The sequence below is a fragment of the Drosophila novamexicana genome, unplaced genomic scaffold (assembly GCF_003285875.2).
Source record: "Drosophila novamexicana strain 15010-1031.04,08,12 unplaced genomic scaffold, DnovRS2.1 tig00000564-arrow-pilon, whole genome shotgun sequence".
Lineage (NCBI taxonomy): Eukaryota > Metazoa > Arthropoda > Insecta > Diptera > Drosophilidae > Drosophila > Drosophila novamexicana.
The window spans coordinates 950,985-976,612 of NW_020824810.1; the positions used below are offsets into that span (position 1 = coordinate 950,985).

At 38.5% G+C, this 25,628-nt stretch overlaps 1 protein-coding gene across 2 annotated transcripts in view; it reads left to right on the forward strand.

Moving 5' to 3' along the window:
- The window catches only part of LOC115762085 (sex peptide receptor), a 101,368-nt gene that overhangs the window by 41,774 nt on the left and 33,966 nt on the right, over positions 1–25,628 (forward strand). Inside the window, exons 1-2 of one of the 2 annotated variants that reach the window (XM_030704178.1) lie at positions 4,471–4,541; positions 6,063–6,397. The gene's annotated coding sequence lies outside the window, so the exon portion shown is untranslated. Of the gene's footprint in view, positions 1–4,470; positions 4,542–6,062; positions 6,398–25,628 lie in introns of those variants that run through there. The other variant, XM_030704180.1, reaches the window with a different exon arrangement.

Consider the following 25,628-nt stretch of genomic DNA (forward strand, 5'->3'; position numbering starts at 1 on the left):
GTTGCCCGGCTTTACACGGACACGGCGCAGAGAGGTTTGCATCTTTCGAATACGCTCTAATTGTCATAAAAATCTTTGTGCAAGTGAATTTAAGGTCAATTGGCTAAGAAAAAGTTTCCCAGAACAGTTTTCCAACATTTTACCAACTGTACGACAGAAATCATAAACTAGTTTTCATTTTTATGTCCAAAATTTAACTACTATCAAATGTGCAGCTGCCTAGCTCTGGCGTTTTTCTCTGTGCGCTGCTCGTCAATCAGTCAATCAGTCAGTCAAGTTAATTACATCACATATTTGCCTAGTGCGTGGATTCATTTCGCTCATTTTGAAGCGTACATTAAGAGGAAGAATTGCTGGGTATTTAAAGGAAATTATTTGTCTAAGCTTTTGCTGATCAATCAGTCAGTCAAGTTATCAGTCAATCAGTTAGTCAAGACTTAAGCATAAGTTAAGAGTGAGAAATGCTGCGTACTTAAGAGGCAAGTTGCTCGTTGGAGCCGTTGTTCATCAATCAGTAAATCAGTCAGTCAGTCAGTCGGTCAATCAACTTAAGGTATTATCCTAGAGCAAGAAGTACAGGGTATTTAATATTGGACTACTATTGCTCATCAACAAGTCGAGATATCGGTCAATCAGTCAGTCAAGATATTTGGATCGAATGTTTATAAAGTGCGTGGTATCTTTTGGTATACTCTCTCTCTCTGTGGAGTCATATGGTTTGTTCGAACTATTGATCATCAATCAGTCAGTCAATCAGTCAGTCAGTCAATCAGTCAGTCAGTCAGTCAATCAGTTAGTCGATTAATTTAAATATTGTGCAAAGTACGTGGTATTTCCTCCTCATTCAATCAATCACTTAGTATCTTTTGGTTCAATCTTGACCTCATTTTAGGGCTTGTTTGTGGGAATTACAGGGTATTTAATAGACAACTTTTTTCCTCAACTATCGCATTCGCATTTATACAGCCAAGTATAAACACACACACATGCAGAGCTACTGCGTACACAAGTGGCCTTGAGCCCAAGTATCAAGTTATGAAGTAAACGCCTGTCAACAGGCATATCTGAAAAAAAGGATATTGTGTGCGAGTGTGCGTGTGTGTGTGCATGTATCTTGTATTTTCAATTGTTGCAATATGTATATACTTATCGCGAAGACTGTAAGGTTGTCGAGCTCAATTGAAGGCAGGCTTTGGTGCATAATTCCTGGCCTGAACGGGAGCAATTGGGTTAACTGTAGTTTTGTACTTACTGCCACGTCCGCTGCCCTTGCGTCGCGCCATCTTGTACGTGTGTGTCCTGGTTGAGTGTATCCTTTCGATGCTTTACTGCTGCCTCACTGTGGCTTTATGGCCAGCTACATGGGTGCCCAGTTGCTGCCTCGGACTTGGGACTTGATTGATGGGCTTGATGCTCTCGACGCGCCTGCCACGCCCACCGTTGGCTTGGGTTTGTTGTGCCAGTGTGTGTGTGTGTGTGAGGCAATGTAAATGTCCTTGCCACCGCGCCCTCAGTGTCCTTGTGCCCCAAATGGCCACGTCGCGCACTGTGCAACGTCTCAGGCGGGGCGACGCAACGGGAGTCGATACGACTTGCGACTCGTTTTGTGGCCTGGTTCCGTTCTCCTTCGTCTCGTATGGAGTGTGACTGTGTATATATATGTAGCTATAGCCTAGACAAATAGACGGGCCATGTGTGTGAGTGTGTGTGTGTTGGGCTATGATGACGTGTCTGTTGCTAGCTTGGCTTTTGGCTGCCCGCAATTTGCATAAAATGGCAACATTTTCAACATTTATTTATTTGATTTCGATTTCATTTCTAGTGTATATATATATATATGCACATCTATATATATGTGCGTGTAAAATACTCCAAAATTTCCCAAAAGTTTTTTTTTACTTTTCTGGTTTGGTTTTGTTGTGTTTTGTTTTGTTTTTGTTTGTTTCTGTGGTCGTTTCTTTTGATATGCTTTTTGCGCTTTTGTTGATTAAATTGTGGCCAAAAATTAGCCACAAGCCACGTGGGCTTTTTTTCTGCTTCTGCTTCTTCAATAGCTGCTTCACCTTCTTGCTCTGCTTGTATTTTATATTTTGTGTTTTTGTTTTTGTTTGTTGTCGTAGGCCGCGTTTTACCGTTAAGCCGCGCGCGTGCGACAGAGACAGAAAGCGTGCAGCATGACGAATGATCAAGCAGCAAATAGTTGCGTTTTGTTTTTGTCTACTATTAAATTTGGATTTGCTTTTGTTTTGAGTTTTCGTCGGCAATACGTTGCGTATACGCAACCACACGCACAATTTTTAATATTTTGTTTAACAATTGAACTTAATTCACAGATTTTACATGCAATTCAACTACTTTAATATATATGTATATATTTGATATATATATATGTATTTGTTATCAATTTTCATGTACGTGTGTGACACTTTCAATATGGCTTGTGTGTGTGTGTGTGTGTGTGTTTGATTTCTATTAATATAACTGAAATATATTCGCTGCTGCTCTACGAAATGTGTGCGAAGCGCGCGAAAACGAGAGGCGTGCGTCGACTTCGGCGTTCACGAACAAACAAGAGGCGATGTTAACACAAAATGAGCGCTGTTAACAGTTAAATGCTTCGTCTGCGGCACGAGCCGAACGAACGCGCACGCACGCACACACACACACACCCAAGCGCACGCGAGAGAGAGAGAGAGCGTGAGCGCGCGCTCAGCAAATAACCTGCTTTGCGCTCTTCTTGCTTGCGCTCTCTTGCGCTCTCTTCGTTTGCTGCTTTCAATTGTTTTTGCTTTCAATTTGAATGCGCTTGACTTTGCTTTCAATCGTTTTGGCTTTTTGTTTACCTTTTTTCTTTTTCGTTGCCATGTTTTTTGTTGTGCGCATGTTTTTTTCTCTCTTTGAGTGGCTTGTGCTAAGAGCAAATTTAAGAGCACGCAAATCGCTGTGCACTCTTTGCTTTAGCCAGCGGCTTAAGTTAAGTGAGTTAATCTTAACTGTTGTTTAGGTTGTTAATTGATTTTTATTTATTTCAATTGAATTAAAGTCTTATTTAGCTTTGCAGTTAGTTTACATGAACGAAAATAATTGCATACTTTTAGGCGCCACCCAAATTTAAATCTTTAGATGCCCATGTTTAAGCTTAATAGTAATATATGAATGTATATGCTTTAAAGATTTGATAGAAAATCCGTTTTTGTAGGAGATTTGAAAATATCGAAATCTTTATTACTTTGTAATAGGCAGAACCCAATGAAAATGAGAAAGAGAAGGTAAATATATTGTGCCCATAAAGTATATATATTCTCTATCTGCATTAATATTCGAGTCAGCGAATCTCAAAATTTATAAGAGCTAGAGACACCAATTTTGGGTAGTAGGATATCTTAGGGTATATAGAGATTGCGAATATTTCAAATATTGAATATCTGCTTTGCTAAAATTGCAAAAATATAGCATTTTATAAAGTACAGTCTAGAGGGTATCTGCTAGTCGGGCACTCCCAACTTCCGTAAGACAAATAATGTATATATAATGAAATGAACGAGTCGAGGACAGTTTTGCGCCGCATACTGACTTTTGGGCATTCAATTTGCTTAAGCTACACCTCAGAAAATATATTTATCATCAAGATAAAGCTCATGTTAGCGCAAACGTGTGCGTGTTAAGCACGCCCCTGTCATGCTCTAATGCGCACAATTGGGGCTATATTTTTTGCTCCGGCTAATCAAGTGTGGGCTATTCATAAGTATTTGCGTTGTGGGTGTAGGCGAGTGTTGGCGGGACACACAAAAGGCGTGGCAAGCGCATTTTGGCATTTCATATGTGGCAAAGATAGTAGTAGCCACCCATCCACCCATACCCACTGATCGATTGCAAATGGAACTGATGGGTTTTTGAGCACTGGGGCTTTACGCACACAGTCCAATCCGAAAAGCCATCAATGAATGTTGTAGCAGCTGTTTTTTGTTTACGTGTGTGTGCGCGCGACAGACGCAGGCGCCATTTTGCCGGCTTCCAGTTTTCCAGTTTCGCAACTGGAACGTGAAGGGGAAAATTCGAACTGTGAAATTGGCGCCAAATGTTTCGCCAGCTTCGCAGTCGGCCGATAACAGCGCGCGCGAATGGTGCGGCAAATGAAACGCGGATAGATTTTCATATAATTTCCATTCAAAAGAGAAAAAAAAACAGAGTGTCAAAGTGATAACACATAAAATTAGCTTAACTTTTGATTTTTGAATAAATATAAAAATATATAAAGTTAATTTAAAGACTCTAAAAATTTTGCTATTTCTTAAAATTATAAGAAAAATTTTAATTTATGCCAATATAAAAAATATTTAAAAAATAAATTGCCATTAAGAAATGTAATTCTCTTTCATTTTTATGTGCGTGGCTTTTTTTTTTTTTAAATATAATTCTTTTTAAATTAAATTTTAAAAAATTGTTTGTCAATTAAAAAAAGGAACATAATTTTGCTTAAACTTGCAGCTTAGTTAAATTTATAAATTTTTGCGCTGGGTTTTTCTTATAATCCAGAAAAGGTTCGTTTTAGTTTCATTTTCGGTTTATCATTTGTGTTTTTCCGCATGTGTTAAATCGAGCCCATTTTGACATATTTCAGTTTGTTTTGTCTACAACAAAGATTTGTTTAAATTGAGAGCAGGTAGAACTGCAAATCCGCCCAAAAATATAGTTCATTGTTCAGTTGTAAAGTTCGTATCGAGTTTCTGTCATATTTTTGTAAATTCTTAGCAAAACAATTTCACTTCTAATTGGAATTTGCCCGTTTATAAGCCAGGCCATAATTGAGCTCTAGCCAAAATTGGCAGCTGCAAAATAGGTTTGGATAAATCCAAATAGTTATGTCTTATCAAAATTTATTCTGAATCAAAACCAATATTTTTCCGTTTCGAGCAACTTATTTGCCCAAAGTTTCGATTCATATTAATAAAATTGGCACAAAATTGGCATTTGCAAAATATGTTTAGCTAAATTCAATTTGTGTTTGTTTATTCCCAAAAATTAATTAATTTTATACAAAACATTTATGTACTAAAAAAGTATTTTTGGGCAATCTATTTGTTTAGGGTTCGTTTTTTGTTCAAACGAGAAAGTGAGAATAGTTTTTTGCCAGCCGAAGTTCTAATACCCTTGCACACATTTACCTTATGCAGGTATGTGAGTATAGTGAAGCTCGAAAATCTTGAGCAGAAAAATAACTTTTCGACCGATTGTTCCTATGGTAGTTGTATGATATAGGGTTTGATGGGAGAGTACGAGAAACTATAAAATACCGAGTGTGAATAAGTTAGCTGGGAATTTGACAAATTTTTCATACAATAAACCAATTTTTGACTGTTAGTTCCTATGAAATATAATAGTTTCTATGATATAGTAATATTATATTTGAAACATGTGTAAGGTTTCCGATTTGGATCAAGATATCTTGATAAACCAAGAACCAGCGCTCATTCCTATGGCATTCCATTCCGACCTAAGTACTGCCTAAAATAGTCGAATCTATCCAAAGTTTCAAGAAGTTAGCACTAAAACTTAGAGACTAGTTCACATGGAAGCAGACAAGTCGTCTGTTGATGCTGATCTAGAATATATATACTCTATGAGTTAGGAACTGTTTCCTGCTATGCGTGGCACATTTCATGACAAACTCGTAATATCCTCTGTGAGAGTATTAAAAAGTAAATAAAAAGTACTTTCCAGCCTTGTTTTCATGGCAACTAAATCGATTCGTCGTTACAAAAAAAGGGCTCGCACTTTAACTAATTGTTTCGTTGCTTGTCAGAGAATAAATTTGTATGATTTATTTAAATAATTGAATTATGTATTCTGTTTGAAGCTCGACTAATTGCATTTAATCCGCTTTCGCTACAATTTTGTTCTTTCTGTTTAATGCATTCAATTGATGACAATTGTGTATTTGTTTGCAAAATATTTCTTTCTATTAATCAAAAATAGACAATTGAATGCTTTAATTGCTGTGCTGTAAATAAAGCATAATATAACAGACAGCATGTAATTCGTTGGCCTCTTTTATATTGCAGCACTTAATGTTGTGCCTGATAAATGGAACTACAAAACCAGGCAACGGACAGACAATCCAATCCCTCGAATCTCAACAGCGCCAGTTGGGGCGAGGCGGGGGCCGCTCTTCGGGCTGTAAATTAAACGCCAAAGTCAATACTTAATTGCTTTGCTCTGGCCGTAAACATTATTGTTTATGTACGTGCGAGTGTGAGTGTAAACAAATATTGCGCAAAAATACGCGCAACAGAGCGAAGAAGAAGCAGCAACAATTTCGACTCTTTCAACGAATTCCAAACGCTGGCCAGCAAAAAAATATATCTATAAAAATACATATAAAAGTATCTAACCATAGGTGAGTACCATTTTTGCCAAGTTTATTAAGCAATACACACACACACACGCACACACACACTCATTTATTTATATGAGAACGGAAACAATAATATTGCGCATACGCAACGTTGTACCCCGTCGGCGCACAGAAGTTAAGGCCTCCCCGCCCCTCCAGCCTTGCTTCTTTTGTTTATGATATATTTATATTTTATTTCTCACTGCTTAATACCTGATTTGCTGGCCCAAATCGTAGCATAATATACTCCGTCCCGGTCGTTGTCCGGCAGCAGTCACTGATTTATGAAAAGTGCTCGGATGAATTATGGGCTCTTCGCTGTGCAGGCAGGTGTACATAATGCGGGCGGCAGCGCCCTTAAAGGTCACCTGAGAGTTGGCATTAAGTACACATAAAACTCGTATGGAATGCAGGCATAACCCAAAAAGCAATTCAAGCGGTGTCCAGCAGCGCAAGCTTAAGACTTTAAGCTATCGATTTGGCTATTTGTTTAGCTGTGAAGTAAGTTTAACAAGGCGAGAGAGGAAAGGAGGGGCTGCTGACTATAAGATACCCTAACAAGGCTATGGACTTAACGATTTAGCAACTGCGAATGGGATCTTTGTGATTTATTAAGTCAACTAAGTTTCGATTTGGTTAATAAAAGAGGAACGAAGCTAAGCACTTTGGCACGCCGAAGTTGGTATACCCTAACATACATTTGACACTTGCCATCCTGCCTGAGGCAGCTATGAATTAGTAATCCAATGCAGTCGAGTCCGATTAAAGTGCAGCTGCCTGCTGTGGATATCATAAGCCCCTTATATAGATCGGGAATATATATATACTAATGAAATCGATGTGATCTTTTTCTATGCACTCTTTTAATCTATCTTCTAGATGTTTGACAAGAATTAAAGCAAACTTTGCCAATTGGTAACTCAATGTCGTAGTCTAATTGGAATGTACATATGTCCCATTGTTTTTGTCCAACCAGATGTGGTCTATTGCCTGCTGTTCACACACACTCATGTGTGTGCTAGTGTGTGTGTGTGTGTGTCGGAAGCGTAAATCCTGGCTAAAGTAAATCCTGGCCGGGGAAACCGCGAAGCTCCTTAGCCTGGCCAGCTGCGGTTGTCTTGGCCAAGTCTTAAAGGGGGCTTTTCCTTGGAATTTCGACACACATATTTCAAGTGTGCGTGCGCTTGTATGTGTGTGTATGTGTGTGTGTGTGCATGTTTTGGGCAACAGCTTGTCGAGCTAAAGTTTTATTTATGAAGCTGAAGCTGACGCTGACATCAAAGACATACACAAAAAAAAAAAAAACAAATCTAAATCTAAATGAAAAACAACACAAAAAAATCGAAAATAAATAAGTAGCTCGCCAGGCCGAAGTTTAAATACTCTATTTAGACAAATGACTGACAGCTGTTGCGGATATGTTGAGAAACATGCCGACGCTTCTAATTGCTTGAGGTGCTGAGAATATTTTGATAGATGGCAGATTTTTGTAAACAAAAACTTATTTACGACAGATATATATATACATCAAGATATTTGGGCAGATATATATGATACGAGGCAGAGCGAAATGAACAATTGCCAGGCTTGATCAAAATTTCCGGGCAAAACCAAAAAGTTGCACCCAAAATTCCAACCAATAATCTGCCCTGTGCAACTATACGATATAGTTCTCTAATTCCTGCGATGGATAGAGTATAACAACAGAAAAAAAATGAAAAATTTACGAAACTGTGAGCAGATTCCTAGCGCAATCTGTAGATGTGTAAATATTTGCGACCCTAGGCGTAGGCCATGGAGACAATGGCGTCAGAGGCGCCAACTGACATGTGTCAAAGGTCGGCGGCTGGAGAGAGAGAGGGGTGTGTGTGTGTGTGTGTTTGGCACACTCAGCTGGACACTTTTTAATATGGCAAACAACAGCGCTGCGTGCGTCGTTTTATTAAAAAAAAAATGAGCTGCCGCATAAAAAATCAAATAAAATAGAAAAAAACAAGCATCGAGAGGGTCCAGCGTGGTCGGCAGATCCTGCAGGACCTGCAGTTCATTATGCCGAATTGCTATGGTAATCTATATTAAACATTTTTTAGCTAATAGCTGTTGGCTGCTTACCACACCCCACCACCACCCCCCCACCGCCAGCCCCTTTCGCAACACGCCCCTGCTCCAATTTGGACACGAAGCCTTATTTATGCGGCTTTATTATGCCCAATTTATGGGCTATGCATGTCGGCTAATTAGCTGTCGAAGACATTCCTGGCTGATTGGTAATACGCTTAACTTTCACACACACAGAGACAACACACTCTCACACACACACACACAATCTGGCAACAAATTTGATCGTAGCCCATTTTCTGCATATTGACAAGTTCCTCGTTATCGCTGCTTTGGCAGCTGTTGATTGCTTCTCTTGATAACTCTCTTGATAATTCAAATAAATGAATATATATCCAACTGCCAACTGCGAACTGTAATTAAGTGGGCCAAATTTGCCCCCCCCCCCCCCCCCCCCCCGCAGTACACGGAATGTTTTGGCATATTTTTAATTAATTTTCAGTTCGATTTAAATGCAATCAACCAATTGCATTCACATGACTTTACAGAGGCAATTTTGATTGCCCAAAAAATATGTGTGAGTATTTACACCACAAGAATCTCATCGGACATGGGTCCGAATTTCCCACACCCATACATTGGTCAAAACTCTACCGATTTTCATGGGGCTTGGCTTTTTATTCATGGTTTTGCCTCTTGAAAAATTTGGCATTTAAATCTGGCAACGTCATTTTTTGTCCAAATTCATGTAAAAATTCTAACCTCCAAAATCCTGTATAGACATGGGTCCAAATTTCCCACATCCCTAACTCGGTCAAAACTCTACCAATTTTCATGGGGCTTGGCTTTTTATTCATGGTTTTGCCTCTAGAAAAATTTGGCATTTAAATCTGGCAACATCATTTTTTGTCCAAATTCATGTAAAAATCATCAGCTCCAAAATCCTATATAGACATGGGTCCAAATTTCCCACATCCGTAACTCGGTCAAAACTCTACAGATTTTCATGGGGCTTGGTTTTTTATTCATGGTTTTGCCTCTAGAAAATTTTGGCATTTAAATCTGGCAGCATATTTTTTTGTCCAAATTCATGTACAAATCATCAGCTCCAAAATCCTATATAGACTAGGTCCAAATTTCCCACATCCGTAACTCGGTCAAAACTTTAACGATTTTCATTGGGCTTGGCTTTTTATTCATGGTTTTGCCTCTAGAAAAATTTGGCATTTAAATCTGGCAGCATAATTTTTTGTCCAAATTCATGTAAAAATCATCAGCTCCAAAATCCTATATAGACATGGGTCCAAATTTCCCACATCCGTAACTCGGTCAAAACTCTACCGATTTTCATTGGGCTTGGCTTTTTATTCATGGTTTTGCCTCTAGAAAAATTTGGCATTTAAATCTGGCAACGTCATTTTTTGTCCAAATTCATGTAAAAATCATCTCTATCATCTCCAAAATCCTATATAGACATGGGTCCAAATTTCCCACATCCGTAACTCGGTCAAAACTCTACCGATTTTCATGGGGCTTGGCTTTTTATTCATGGTTTTGCCTCTAGAAAAATTTGGCATTTAAATCTGGCAACGTCATTTTTTGTCCAAATTCATGTAAAAATCATTAGCTCCAAAATCCTATATAGACATGGGTCCAAATTTCCCACATCCGTAACTCGGTCAAAACTCTACCGATTTTCATTGGGCTTGGCTTTTTATTCATGGTTTTGCCTCTAAAAAAATTTGGCATTTAAATCTGGCAACGTCATTTTTGGTCCAAACTCATGTAAAAATCATCACCTCCAAAATCCTATATAGACATGGGTCCAAATTTCCCACATGCGTAACTCGGTCAAAACTCTACAGATTTTCATGGGGCTTGGCTTTTTATTCATGGTTTTGCCTCTAGAAAAATTTGGCATTTAAATCTGGCCACATCATTTTTGGTCCAAATTCATGTAAAAATCATGACCTCCAAAATCCGATATAGACATGGGTCCAAATTTCCCACATCCGTAACTCGGTCAAAACTCTTCCGATTTTCATGGGGCTTGGCATTTTACTCATGGTTTTTCCTCTACAAACATTTGGCATTTAAATCTGGCAACGTCATTTTTGGTCCGAAGTCATGTAAAAATCATCACCTCCAAAATCCGATATAGACATGGGTCCAAATTTCCCACATCCGTAACTCGGTCAAAACTCTACCGATTTTCATGGGGCTTGGCTTTTTATTCATGGTTTTGCCTCTAGAAAAATTTGGCATTTAAATCTGGCAACGTCATTTTTTGTCCAAATTCATGTAAAAATCATTAGCTCCAAAATCCTATATAGACGGGTCCAAATTTCCCACATCCCTAAATCTGTCAAAACTCTACCAATTTTCATGGGGCTTGGCTTTTTATTCATGGGTTTGCCTCTAAAAAATTTGGCATTTAAATCTGGCAACGTCATTTTTTGTCCAAATTCATGTACAAATTCTAACCTCCAAAATCCTGTATAGACATGGGTCCAAATTTCCCACATCCGTAACTCGGTCAAAACTCTACTGATTTTCATTGGGCTTGGCTTTTTATTCATGGTTTTGCCTCTAGAAAAATTTGGCATTTAAATCCGTCAAAGTCATTTTTTGTCCAAATTCATGTAAAAATCATTAGCTCCAAAATCCTATATAGACATGGGTCCAAATTTCCCACATCCGTAACTCGGTCAAAACTCAACAGATTTTCATGGGGCTTGGCTTTTTATTCATATTTTTGCCTCTAGAAAAATTTGGCATTTAAATCTGGCAATGTCATTTTTTGTCCAAATTCATGTAAAAATTCTAACCTCCAAAATCCTGTATAGACATGGGTCCAAATTTCCCATATCCCTAACTCGGTCAAAACTCTACCAATTTTCATGGGGCTTGGCTTTTTATTCATGGTTTTGCCTCTAGACAAATTTGGCATTTAAATCTGGCAATGTCATTTTTTGTCCAAATTCATGTAAAAATTCTAACCTCCAAAATCCTGTATAGACATGGGTCCAAATTTCCCACATCCGTAACTCGGTCAAAACTCTACCGATTTTCATTGGGCTTGGCTTTTTATTCATGGTTTTGCCTCTAGAAAAATTTGGTATTTAAGTCCGGCAATGTAATTTTTTGTCCAAATTCATGTAAAAATCATTAGCTCCAATATCCTATATAGACATGGGTCCAAATTTCCCACATCCGTAACTCGGTCAAAACTCTACCGATTTTCATTGGGCTTGCTTTTTATTCATGGTTTTGCCTCTAGAAAAATTTGGTATTTAAGTCCGGCAATGTAATTTTTTGTCCAAATTCATGTAAAAATCATTAGCTCCAAAATCCTATATAGACATGGGTCCAAATTTCCCACATCCGTAACTCGGTCAAAACTCTACCGATTTTCATTGGGCTTGGCTTTTTATTCATGGTTTTGCCTCTAGAAAAATTTGGTATTTAAGTCCGGCAATGTAATTTTTTGTCCAAATTCATGTAAAAATCATTAGCTCCAAAATCCTATATAGACATGGGTCCAAATTTCCCACATCCGTAACTCGGTCAAAACTCAACAGATTTTCATGGGGCTTGGCTTTTTATTCATGTTTTTGCCTCTAGAAAAATTTGGCATTTAAATCTGGCAATGTCATTTTTTGTCCAAATTCATGTACAAATTCTAACCTCCAAAATCCTGTATAGACATGGGTCCAAATTTCCCACATCCGTAACTCGGTCAAAACTCTACAGATTTTCATGGGGCTTGGTTTTTTATTCATGGTTTTGCCTCTAGAAAATTTTGGCATTTAAATCTGGCAGCATATTTTTTTGTCCAAATTCATGTACAAATCATCAGCTCCAAAATCCTATATAGACTAGGTCCAAATTTCCCACATCCGTAACTCGGTCAAAACTTTAACGATTTTCATTGGGCTTGGCTTTTTATTCATGGTTTTGCCTCTAGAAAAATTTGGCATTTAAATCTGGCAGCATAATTTTTTGTCCAAATTCATGTAAAAATCATCAGCTCCAAAATCCTGCATAGACATGGGTCCAAATTTCCCACATCCCTAACTCGGTCAAAACTCTACCAATTTTCATGGGGCTTGGCTTTTTATTCATGGTTTTGCCTCTAGAAAAATTTGTCATATAAATCTGGCAGCATAATTTTTTGTCCAAATTCATGTAAAAATCATCAGCTCCAAAATCCTATATAGACATGGGTCCAAATTTCCCACATCCCTAACTCGGTCAAAACTTTACCGATATTCATGGGGCTTGGCTTTTTATTAATGGTTTGGTTTCTAGATTTGCCATTTTAATCTGGCAGCATAATTTTTAGCCATAATTCATGCGAATATGTTAACCTCAATAAGCCTATATGGACATAATAATTCTGACAAAATTCAATCTACTTGTAAATAGTTAAATGAAAAATTTCCATAGAATCAAGTCCAAATTTCCCAATTTTATTTATTGAAAAGCTCAACCTATTTTCTCAATGTCAAATTCCTTTACGAACAGAGTACTGGGTGATTGCCAGTTGTGTATACTCTTCGCACCTGTATGTGTTAATCGGTAGCAGCATCTCAATAGTCACGTATTTATTTACGTCTAAATTTCCTGGGGCTCAAATATCCAATTTATTAGAATACTTCATATCGGATTACGTCAATTCGTGCAGCGTAATTTAATGGCACTTGAAAGCAGTCAGCAGAGAGGGGGCGTAAAATCGGGAAAGCTGGTAAGAGGGCGTGGCAGAAAGGGTAAAGGTTGCGTTGTTGTGGGCTGGTTCGTTGTCCTGACACAGACAGATTCATTTGCTCTAATTAGCCAAATCCTGTTTGCTTGTTCTCTTTGTGATATTTTTTGTTTGCTGTCATTTTTTTTTTTTTTTTGTTCCCCAATATCTTTATAGAAAACAAATAATGAATGTGAATAATGTTTTGCGAGCACCCGAATACAGCATTGTGTTTCACGAGACACTCAACAATAAGCACGGCAAAGCTGTTGCCGTCTCTTGCTCATGGAATATTGCATTATTAATTTTAATTAAAAAGCGCGTGGCTTTAATTCGTGCCGGAGAGCTGCTCCGAGCAAATCTTATTTGGCTGCCGACGCGTGTTGATGCTTTGCAACAGGCCCGTAAATACACAAACAAATAATAAACAATATTGTAGAGGTCGCCAGCAGATGTCTTTCCATATCTGACTGTGCTCAAACCTACACTCAGAGAAAAAGAGAATTGTTAAGTCACAGTTGAGTATAAAATTGTGTAAAATCAAAATTTCTTAAACTTAAAATGAGATTCTTTTATTATGACAAAAGAAGAGCTTTATGAAGCTCGATAACTATATAAATATTTATCGATTTGATAGCGAATTATCGATATTTAAAAATCGATTTTTTAGCGAATTATCTACTAACTAATCTTTCTTTTTATAATATTGTGAAACGAAATAGACTTCAAAAAGTCGTTTATCTCAGTGTATTCTTCTTCTGACACATACACACGCCCACACACACGCCCAAAGGCACGCCCACACGCACACCTAAACACACACCTACACACACACGCCTACACACCCACCTACACTCATTCTTTTGCCCCTTTTAACTTTTGTTTGTGCTTCGGGCTGTCTGAGTTTATCGCCATGGACCACTTGGCCATGTTTCACTTAGTGGCAGCAAAGTTTGCTTTTTGCTCTTCAATAAATAACCGACAACCTATTTTGCGTGCCCCTGTTGGGAACGTGAGTTTATGTAAATGCTTGCCGATTTCCCGTTGTTTGCTTTTCAGGCATGAAAAACCTGGCGAAAAAAAAAAAACCAAAAAAAGCTGCGCAAAACAATGTACCGAAAAATTCAATTGCTGGTGTCCGGCTTTGAAGGCTGAAATTCACTTTTTTAAATGCCTTTCATTCAGTTTATATATATAATTTTTTTTTTATAAAACTTTTGTAGCTTCATTTGAACTGCGAATTCGATTTCGGTTTATTTTCATTTTGTTGTACGCTGTTGGCCTTCGTTTTTGGTATTTTATTGCCGCGTGGTCGCATTCATTAGCAATAAGTGTCTGTAAATTGCGTTCGTTGATATATAGCCCCCAATAAATTTATCAATTAGCACTGAAACATAATAATTTAACGAATTCCACTGACACTGTTACATTTTGGACTAGGATATCCCGTGTTAGGTATACATATATCTGCGAACGGTTTTGACAGTGTAATGTATTTAAATACTCCAATTTATATTTGAAAATTAGCCTCGGTTCGTATTGGACAGGACTTTTTCGAAATTCCGTCCTAATTTTTACACATTTAGCATATTGAGCTTACTATTGTGCAAAAAATCATGTGTCTAGCTGTAACGACTTGAGCTATACGTCATTCAGTCAGACAGTCAAGCAGTCAATCACGACAAACAGCTTTTTTAAGTTGATGTATTTTATCATTATTTCGAGTCATCCAGTCAATTAGGTGTTGATCAGCAGTCAGTCAATCGGTAATTTAGTCGGTTAGTCGAAAATATAATTAGTCAATCAGTCATTCAGTCAGTCAATCAGGAGAAACGTTTTTCAGTCTATCAATCAGTCTATCAGGATAAATAGCTTAGTATAAATCGATGTATTTGAACATCATTTCAAATGAGGCAGTCAACTATGTGTTGAACAACAGTCGGTCTATCAATCAGTTAGTCATTCAGTCAGTCAATCAGTTTAATTTAAGTTGATGTATTTGAACATTATTCCGAGTGAGGCAGTCAACTTTACGTTGATCAGTCAGTCAATCAGCACAAACAGTTCCATATAACCTCTCAGTTGGTCATTCAATCAATCAGTTTAATATAAATTGATGTATTTGAGCAGTCAATCAGTTTAATATAAATTGATGTATTTGAACATTATTCCGAGTGAGCCACTCAGCTTAAAGACCATTCATTTATTTCAATCTGATGGCACTGCAAATTTCTGAAGTGCGCTCAAAAGGGCATTAGAGGCTATCAAATGACTTGGCAAAACTGAATTTAAAGTCATGTCCAAGTGCTTGACCACAACGCAACTCAACGCAACGCAAGGACATTAATGTTTGTGTTAGTCATTAGTCAGCGCGAAGCGCTCTAAGAGAAATGGACTTGTGACACGAGCAGTCATTTGATTGAGCTCATGCTGGCGGACGGCTCGTCAGGGCGTAGGTCAAGGACATTTAAAAATTAATGCATCCAATGACAAAAAGCGTCTCAAATGTGCCCCAATGACAAAAGTTGATCGCCAAATTACGCATACGCCGCATGTGCCAGCTGCTTGACGATGATTCGCTCGCAACCCACATCAATTTGCGATTGTCAATGCTCATTAGCATAGGCTCCAAGGGGTCGAGAGGGGGCCAGAGGGGGCCGATAGGGGGCCGAGAGTGAGTGAGAGCTATTGACAAAGAGCACAGTTGCCTGCCGCAACTCTTGGGGCTATACTTTTTTTTTTTATTAAGTGACCAAAACATGTGTCTAGCAAACAGGCCCAACTAATTCGTAAGGACACTCGGTTGACAATTTTTATGCGCCAGTTCGAATATGTGTTTCATTTCACATAAATGCAGACGTGACCAAAATTTCAAATGGCGCCTTAAAAGCAAGGCAAAATACAAAATATGAGATTACTTTGATTCGAAGTGGCCGACTAAAAGATACCCAGTACTTTACAGCCTTTACAAAGAATCTAGCTTCCTTTGATACGTGCATGAACTAAATATGCATGCCGCTTGCTGCGACAGTATTTCTTCTTCCCATTGCCGCACTCTATATATGGGAAATGCAATCTTGATTAACTTTGGTGTTTATTGTGCGAGCTTTGCGAAACTTTCAGGGAATATATATGACATATTTTTGTGTGTAAATTCTCAGGCCCAATGCAGTACCTCCAGAAATGGGATCTATTACAACTTTGGGTGGTGTGGGGAAAGATCTTATAAAAGTGAAATAATCTGTATTTGTGTATGCCATACGTGAGGCTGCATAAAAAACGTGGGGCTTATAGCTCCTATAAGAGCTGAGATATGCTCAAAAAACAGGATTGAGATAAAAATTATTATCGATATCAATAATCGATAATCGATGACTTTATTTAAGCTTGATCTGCACAGGCAATGGGAGAAGCTACATTTCACATATTCCTCAATTGACTCGGCTGTAAAAGCTGATCAAAATGGTATATACCCTTTACCGGGTCGAAGGTGTCATCGGTGTCTGTTACATGCCATTGCAAGAAAGCCATTATACCCTTTTTAAACATATTCAATGTGTTTTCCGGGTACAAAAAAAAGGGACCAGCATGGAAGCTGTCAGTTTGTGGCGAGCATTTTCATTTGGCAGGCAGAGCAGCAATAAGTGGTTCCCTGACCAACAGGCTGCTCTTTTCAGCAGGCCAACGAAGCGAAAAGTGCCGCTTTCCCCCTCCGCCCCCTTCACACGGCAGTCGCTTTTTCGGTCACAAGTTAAATGTGTTCGCTTTAAGGATCAGTGGAAAATCAATTTGATATATGGATGGATGGCACGTGCCAGAGCAGAAGGCTCCACTCGGGCATTCTAATTGCGGTGCGCGACCTGCGTGCCCTGCCTGGCCAAACTTGGTGCGCTGTTGTCGCCTTCGCAATGAAGATAAATTGTGGCAGGCGCATGTTGAAAAAAAAACCTAGAAAATATGCTTAAATATTGCTCAGAGCCAGAGGCAAGACAAATGAATTCAGTGCGATTTACAATTGAATTTTGCGGCTTTCCACACAGACGAGAACTGTTTGCATTGAAATGTTGAGTGTAATTGATTTGACTGCGGCTCCAGCACGCACAAACGTAACCAAAATGCGTAGTTGGCTCTCTCTGGATTTACGTGGAATTTAATTATGATGGAGCCGTTGTCATTGCTAAGCCCTCATATGCAGTGTGAAAATCCATTTTGCTTATTACAAACCCGACAGCACCAGCAGCAGCATTGCGAATCAATCCGTGAGTTTTGCTTTGTAAGCAGCTTGGGGTAAAGCAGCGAGTCCCCCGAGGTTGCCTGAAGCTACAGCCGGACTTTCGCTGGAAGAGTAAACTACTAAAGTAAGAATGCTGACATAGGGACAGAAAGAGACGCGTTTTGGCCCAGCCAAAAAGCGAGGGCGGTTTTTGTACTAACACGACTTGTGGGATGTTGAATATATATATTACCTTTTGGACATTTTGAAAAACTGAAACTTTTTAGAAGATATAGCCTTGAAAAAATCATAACAATCTGAACATAAGCATTACAGTTATTTAATGGTTTCAGCAATTGACATGTGTTTAAAGGGTATCTTTTAGTCGCCTTTAATTTGCTGTTAGGCTGAATTTGTGTGTCTGAATCGCAACTAGTCAATTATAGCCACAGGGTCATAGCGACTGTTAAGGTCTGACTGTTGCACGCTTGCTAAGGACAGCAACAATCAGGACACAGGCCCAGTCACATTGTCCTGGTAATCCAACGGCTTATGCGGCAACCATTAAAGCCAACCTTGTATCTGTCTATTCGTATACGGTAAAAGCAGCCGTAACCAATGCTGAACTGGACAACATTCATTCCGGTTGCGGTTGCCGCTCATCCTGTTGTTTCTGTTGTTCCTGTTCTTCGTCCCTTGGTGTAAGTCGAGTTTCGTTTTGGTCCGTGCCAAACACGCACCTGTTTCCCTTGTGGCACATTGTTGTTTATGCTCTGGCTGCGGCTATTATAATTATTAAGCGAAGGACACCATCTGTTTGAAGATATCGGAAACTGCAAAAGCTGGAGACTAGAAATTTTAAATATTTATTGTCCCAAACCATTTGCATATATCGATAGAAGGAAGCAGCAGAACTTAAATATATACTCTCCTAAACCAAACGCCAAAGGAGCATATATAGTCTTTTCAATATCTCCTGCCATTTTCCAAATATCGATAAATATCGATTTTGGACTTTGATGTTTAAGGCATAACTCGAAGATTGGCAGAGTTATATACAGCAAACTTGGAATATAGGCTCGCGTTTTGTGTATATAGATTATGAATACTTAATTTCTTGAAAAACTCCTTTCATTTCGCTTAAGTTGGAAAAACAACTTACTTTTAAAGGTAGAGCCCTGCGCTTTGGTATATACACACTTTTGTGCGTCATATTTAAGAACTGAATCTTTCACAAAGATCCGACTATAAACAGCGAAGTTCATCAGGAACGCATATTCCATACATAGAGTGGGAGGATGCAGCACAACTTGCGGCGTGTGTGTGTGAATGTGAGCGCATGTGTGCGTGTATGTGCCTTTGTGCGTGTATGTGTAGAAGGAAGCGAGAATGTTTGTCTTCCCTTCTGGCACTCCAACTTGTTTTTTTAATGACCTTTGGCTGTATTTGGGTGTAGTGGCTGGGTCAGGCTGTAGGCTCTGGTATTTTTTCTGGTGCTTATTAAAGTGTATTTGACCGCTCAAAGTCAAATATGTGTTTAGTTAGTGCTTTCAAAAGAAAACAAATATTTGGCTTGCTTTTAATTATGCTGGGCTACAACATTTTTTTGCATGTCATTGCCAGTTGGAGATCTAATCTAGGGTAAATAAAACCAAAACTATATACAAGTCCTGTTTACTCTATGCGTGTGTTTGTGTGTGGGTGTGTGGGTGGGGCTAATGGTCTTGTATAATGTACCATTGTTATTGACAATTATTTTTGTGGTTTACTTGAGCCCTCTGAGTTGCCCTCTGCTGCCCCATTGCCAATTGACAGCGATTAATATGCCACACAGCTGTAGCTGTAGGCATATGCCCCCCAGTTGCTTGGCACCAAATCGAAACGAATGCCAAAGTAAAATTCAATTAATTTTACAGTGATCCCCATAAAGCATGCCACACTGCCGCTGGGCTCTACCCTCTGCGTGTCTAAATTAATCAAAAATTGTTTTGCCCACAGCGACATCCGGTAGTTCTGTTAGTTTGTGTGACATTTCGCACTTCAGACACGCTCTGCCTATCGCTGGGGCCCTTGATGAGGGTCAACGCGAACAGTTAGTTCAAAAGTTTCAATAGGGGTGGAAACTTTTAAATATCCGCTAAGAAGTTTTCTTTTTTTAATAAACTTTTCTTAAAGACTGCTTTAAGTTAGGGTTTGTGTAGTAAGAATCCTTGCACATTTAATTCACTTGAGCTTTTATGAGCTTTCAAAGTTTATTGTTGCAAAAGTTTCAACAGATTAATTGGAATTCAAGATAATAGTAAGAACAAGTGCACATTTAATTAACTTGAGCCTTTATGAGCTTTCAAACTGCTTTCAAAGTTTAAAATTGCAAAAGCTTCCATAGGGTAATTAGAGGGTAAGTGAGAGCAAATTAAACTTAACTCTAAGGCATATTATCTATTAATTTGAGATATAATTTGAGAAAGCGGATCAACTTTAAAACAGCTCTAGAGAATTTTTTGAATAAAGATGTATACCAATCTATATAATACTTGGTATATATATTCTGAATATGTAACTAATAATTCAACATTTCAATATACTAAAATTTATTTGATTAACATTTGTAGAGCTTTCATGAGATTTTAAAGTTTGTTTAATTATCATTTTAAGAGCTTTCAAGAGCTTTCAGAGTTTAAACGAGTGAGAAGGGAGTGGGATATCTGTAAAATAGCCCATGGAAAAGTTATATAATATAAAAATCTGTATAGTATTGATTCCGATATGTTTTCATTAAATTAAATTGATTTCTAATTCAAACTTTTACAATTTGCAGAGCTTTCTTGAGCTTTATAGATTTAAAGTGTGGGAATTTAGTGTGAAGTAGCCACAATGCGTTTAAAGTTGACTGTCACAAGAGCTTGATACAGCTGCAGATACCCCAACCTACAAAAAATACACTGCGTTTTATGAAACGTCTGAGGCCAAAAGCCAAATGTCAACTTTGTCAATTTGTTAGCCAAGTTTAGGAACTTGAACTTGACTGCACATTTTGGCGCTTGTCCTTTTTCCATTTGCCAAGTTGCTGCGGGCAAACTCATTAGAACTTTAATAATTTGTATCTTCAGCTATTAATTAAGTAAATAAGAAAAAGTTGTAACAGCATATTTAATGGACGCATGCTGCTTGCCGCATGCCACATGCCACATGCCAAATGCCACTTGCCAAATGCTACTTAGTAGCTTTTGGTTATTTATTATTCGCTCAAAATGTAAAATCACCCAAAAGTTTTATGCACGTGCCCCTTGGCAAGCGTCTGCCAAAATAACAAGCAAGAGGTTCTAGTCGGGAGCTCCCGACTAGGGGATACCCTGGACCCTCATCTTCCAACATCAAATGCATATATATATTCTATTTTAGAAGCTATATGTCAAGTTTGGTGACTCTAGACTCTAGGATATCGATATCGATTTTTATCGATTGCTTGGAAACGGAGTAAGTTATCGATTTTCGGAAACAAACTCGATCTGCGCAGGCACCTACATCTAAAGTTTCAAATCTGTAGCTCTTGTAGGTTCTGAGATCCTTGCGTTCATACATACGGACAGACAGACAGACGGACGGACGGACGGACGGACGGACAGACGGACAGACGGCCAGACGGACAGACGGACGGATGGACAGACAGACGGACATGGCTAGATCGACTCGGCTATTGATGCTGATCAAGAATACATATACTTTATGGGGTCGGAGATGCTTCCTTCTGCCTGTTACATTTGCATTTTGCACAAATACAATATACCCTTATACCCTTTATTAATGGGTTCAGGGTATAATAAATGCAAGAAGATACGCTTACACATATTTCAAAAAGATTTTCGTGGCTGAATTTATAGAAAATGTTGTGGTTAATTCAGAAAATTGGAATTTTGTTGTTTAATTGCGCCGAATTCGAAATATGTTTAAGACGCCAACTGTGACAGCCAAATAAATAATAATCAAAATATATAAATATATGCGAATATACAGCTTAATTGGAGGCACATCGGTGCGAGAGAAGGGAGAGCGAGAGAGAGCGAGAGAGAGCGAGAGAGAGCGAGAGAGAGAGAGAGAGAGATAGAGGGGGAGCTAACAGAGAGCGCAATAAAAAATTATATTGGCTCAATGGACCGAGAAATTAATTTTTCATCAATTCACAATTTGATGCAACACAAGAATGTGAAAAATGTACAACAAATTCTATTTGTAAACAGATCAATTTTTGAAGACACACACACTGGTATATAAATATATATGTATACAGATTTCTTAAAAATATGTACACACGTACATTTTAATATGCGTATAAATAAACTTTGAATATTGTTCTACAAGTTTTAAACATTGTTGTGCTGTGGACTGTTACAACTTTTTAAGCTACGCATATTTATTCAGAATGTTTTCCGGCATAAATGGATGACGGCATTACGTGCTATCCATGCGCTACACTCAGAAAAATAAGGGAGAACACATATAAATGCAAATGTGAATAAAACTGAAGTGCTGCCATAAATAAATATAGGGGAAAAGCGAACTTTACTTTGTTTTCTTTTCGCAGCTTAACGTTTGCATTTATCACCTGGTTAAAGCTTTGAGGGGGCCTACGGCATTTGCCATACTTAAGTTAATAGCAAAGTTTGCGGAGGACAGAATCGGATGCTTTCTAGAGAAGAAAGGAGAAGAGTCAGAGATGAGAAGAGACAGAGAAGAGACAGAGACTCAGAAGGGACTGAAGCCCAGAAGAGTTGATTTCATCCACAATGAACTTATTAATAAATATTAGGCTCAGCATAGTTCTACGATTAATGGAAGAAGGAAGTTTTAGGTACTTTTAGGTTAATTCATTGCGTTCTATCAATAATAACTAAAAATATTTAGCTTGTTGAATTTATTTTCTGAATTTATTCGAGTGCACGTAAAATAGGCCATGGAGCGAGAAATGCGATTTACAGCAAGGCCCATAAATATTGTAATATAAATGTTTGGCACATGTTGCGGTTACTTTAGGAACTCGCATGTACATTCATTAAAGCTCAGCTCAAATTTGTAGTCCTAATGCGATTTGAAAATGTGGAAATTCTCATTTTGTGAAACTATGTTAAGCTGGCCACTTGGCTTTCAGATTGTGCCTCAGCCATGCGACTTGATTCATTATGCATTCGGCTGCAGAAGGCAGACAGAAGGAAGCCTTGAAAAATCTCGCCCAACAACAATCTGGCCTGCTTATAATTTATACCCTAAGCCCATTTAAAATAGGTAAAAAGGGGTATGATGTATTTAGGCAAATGTATGTAACAGGCAAAAGGAAGCATCTACGACCCAATGAAGAATATATATGTATTCTTTATCTGCATTTAAAGCAGAATCAAGCTAGACATGCCCGTTACATAGGTCCTCCTAGTGCTCGCTCAGTAAGAGTTTGTTTTCGATTATCGATAGCTTGCCCCATTTCCAAGCAATCGATAGCCCGTTAGTCTTTTCGTCCATATGAACGTAAGGATCTCAAAACTTGTAAGAGCTAGAGACATAGGTCCTCCTAGTGCTCGCTCAGTACAAGTTTGTTTTCGATAATCGATAGCTTGCCCCATTTCCAAGCAATCGATAAGAAATCGATATCGAAATTCTGTTTTTTCATACAAATCTCTTATGCTTTAAGAGCTAGAGGCTTTTAAAATAGGATATATATCAAGTATCTTTCATTTCACAGAAGAGGCTTCAGGGTATCCCCTAGTCGGTAACTCCAACCTAGAGCCTCTTACTTGCTTATTGCAGCAGCAGTCTGGGCAAGAGAACACCTTAAATAAGCAAAAAAGGTAAAAGCGGCGCTAAGCCAGAAAAGCTCACAGCAGATGAACACTTGAAACTAAAGAAATGAAACAAAATTAAAAGGCTAAAGCCTCGCTTGATGTTGATTACGTTCATGTTGAGGGAAGGTGTAGTCAAGTTTTGTAACTTTTATTTTAGAAAAAAAAAAAATGCAAATTATAAGGGAAGCACACTTTTACATTAGATTATTCGCGCTCGTCAAAACAGTTTTCCGTATTCCCGGCCTGTCAGCAATTCCTCACGCACACACTCACACACACATGCCATTTGCATAATTTTCAATGAAAGCCAGCAAAGTAGGCGCCGTGGGCGTGGGCTGGGTTATAGCCGGAGCTCTTTTGTTTATTCATGCGGTTGTTCACTTACTTATTTACCCGAGAGAAATTTTTCAAAAGGAAACCCAGCAAAACACAGCAATTCCATTGCTTTAATTCTTATTATTGTTATGAGATAGCAAAAAAAAAATTTGTTGGCCGTTTAGCTTAGATTAAACGGACGTGGACTGGAGTCTGTGACAGCTGTTGTTAAATTGCATCCTGATTGGCATGCCGCTTGAAGTTCGCATTTTGCGACCTGAATTCCAAGAAAGGAAAACAATTTAGTTAATATTTTAATCTGGCGCCGACACATTAAATATTTCACCAGCGGGCATTGCGCAGCTTGGCCCCTGGCAAGTTTTTCACTTGGCTGGAAGCCCATTTGCCGACCGTGGCAATATTCAAATATTCAGGTACTACCTTCAAGCCGCAAGGTGTGGATGGAGAAGATTTTCCAAAAAGTATGATGCCAGACTTCCATGAACTTTAACAAACAAGTTTGAAACTGAAGCTGTAGTCAAACGATTAAATAATGAAAAAGTACCTTGAAAAAGTTCCCCACCCATTTGACACTTTTTAGCTCCAACTGCTCACTTACATTATTAAAGGTAACTAGCTTAAATGATGTCGTTGCCGAGGTCTTACAGCTTGCGTTGTGCGCTCAATCAATCAGACAGTCTGTCAATGCGTTAAAAGTTTTTTTTTTCTAAAACCGCGCCTGGCTGTTCAATTACGCCATAAAAGCCAACAACTGTGAAAAATGTAGCTTTCTATCTCTCACAACGTCCTCTGTGCATTGATAATCAATCAATCAGTCTGTCAATCAGACATGAGGAGTTTTTTATAATATAGAAGGCAACTACTGTGAAAGATGTTGTTGCCAAGCTTTAAGGATTTGTTCTTAGCGCTAATCATCAATCAATCAGTCAATCAGATAGGTTTCCAAACACCATTCTACTGATCAGTTACGTCATAAAGGGCAACTGCTGTGAACGATTTAGTTTCCGACCTCTTATGGCTTACGCTGTGCATTGATCATCAATCGATCAGTCAGTCAGTCAATCAGACAGGAGTCAAAAAAAAAGAAGATCACTGCTCAGTTACCTCATAAATGGTAACTTTTACTACCTACGTCTTTCGCTGGGTATTGAGCATCAATCAGTAATCAGTCAGTCAATCAGGCAGGAAAAGGTTCCCAAAATCATGCTTAGCTACTCACTTGCGCCTTACCCTTTACGACTTTGAAAGATGTATATTCCAAGGATTTACGTCTTGCGGCGTGTATTGATCGTCAATCAGCCAGTTAATCCATCAGTCAGTCCAATCAGACAGTAGAACCTTTCCAAAGTCCCTTCAATAACTTAACAAAAGTTTACTACTGTGAGAAATGTAGGTCACTCGCTTTGTGTTGATCATCAATCAGTCAGTTATTCAATCAATCAAGGTAGATATTTTATATAGATGGCAACGACTCTTAAAGTATATAATGTCCTGAGGCCTGCAGCCAGTGTTGGATTATTGGGTGCTTAATTAAATTACTTAACTTTGACTTTGGCTGGCTTGTTATCAACGCCTTCCGCTCAGCCTCAGCTCGGTTTAATGCCTAAGTACACGAAGATAAAGTTGGCCATTCTTATCAATCCATTTAAATAAAAGTTGACAGACAAACACAATGTGCCCAGGCTCAAGCTGCCGACATTCGAGTCGAGTCAACGAACGGCAAATGCGAGGAACAAGAGCAATTAATTGAAGTTGGCATTGCTCAAAACGCGTTTACTTAATTGAGTTTTGGTCTGCAGTTGGCCATTTCCCATTTGCCATTTGCCATTTGCATTTGAATGCTGCAATTAAAACAACACACCTAATTAAACATAATCGTAGTAACTGAAGTGTAAGTTATGCGATATGCATAAGCTCTGAGAAGCACATCTGCTCTGATGTACAGCACACAATAAAGCTGTCAGCTGTCAAAGCCATAAAAGTCTGCCCCAAACTTGGCTACCTTTGCACTCATTGTGCTTTACTTATCAAATTTTTGGATATAATTAACTG